Below are 1,137 nucleotides of genomic sequence, written 5' to 3' on the forward strand. Positions count from 1 at the left end.
TGCGTTTGACACTACCCTGGTGATCCAGGAGCTACGGTACTTGCGTGGCTGTTGCGTAGCTGTTGCATGGCTAATAGGATTGTCATTTTCTGGAGCTAAAAAGGGGGAAATGATATCTAAAAACAATAAACGTGGATAGACGAATTATTATTTTATATTTGCACTGTTTATAACATTGTTTTCTATCAATTGATTGAAATTAATGTGAGTGTATATAATGATAAAACAAGACCCGTAGGGGGAATGCCGGGAGATGGCGGCAGTGTCGATATCCCAACGGGGTCGGTCAAGTTGACAGGATTCGCAGCCAGAATAAATGAGACCCCAACAGAGGTGGGGCGCCACGGTCAATTCTAATGGCTGGGCGAGCTGCCTGTTCCGGTAACTCGGCAGTAGGGCCAGAAGAAGAATATCCATGGATTTTTGGAGTGGGAGACAAGCATATGAGTGGGAATTACGTAGAGTGGGGGTATCCTGGGCAGGGAAAACATCTGCTAGAAGCCCTATAGCAGTCCCGCTGTCACAGGGGTAGGTTCGAAGGGGGGTTTATGTCCTCCTTGTCCTCAATGTTTACTTTATGTTTTTCCGTTGATTCATTCGCCCGCTAATTAATATTAAGGGATGAGACGAGGACTTTTCGATGAAGAATTAGATTCCCCATCTATCAACCCCCGTTTCATTCCTTAATCTTTGTTACAAAAAAATTAAAACTGCGACGAAAGTCACGGTGCTAAGAGAAACCCAATGGTTTCTCGGCGCAGAGTGCTACCCCAATAATTCGCCCGCCAATTAAAAAATCGTCTCTCCGCTCCTAATTAACATTAAGGAATGAAACCAACGCTGTTGGATGGAGAATTAAATTCCCCATCCAGCAACCCCCGTTTGATCCCTAAATCTCTGTAATAAAAAAATAAAAACTGCGACGCAATTTACGGCGCTATGAAAAACTTAATGGATAACTCGCCCGCCAATTAAAAAATCGTCTCTCCCCGCCTAATTAATATTAAGGAATGGAACCAACGCTGTTCGATGGAGAATTACATTCCCCATACAGCAACCTCCGTTTCATCCCTTAATCTCTGTAATCAAAAAATAAAAACTGCGACGTAAGTCGCGGCGCTGTGAAAAAGCTAATGG

Source organism: Diachasma alloeum, unplaced genomic scaffold (genome assembly GCF_001412515.2).
Source record: "Diachasma alloeum isolate Michigan unplaced genomic scaffold, Dall2.0 Dall_scaffold_00367, whole genome shotgun sequence".
NCBI lineage: Eukaryota > Metazoa > Arthropoda > Insecta > Hymenoptera > Braconidae > Diachasma > Diachasma alloeum.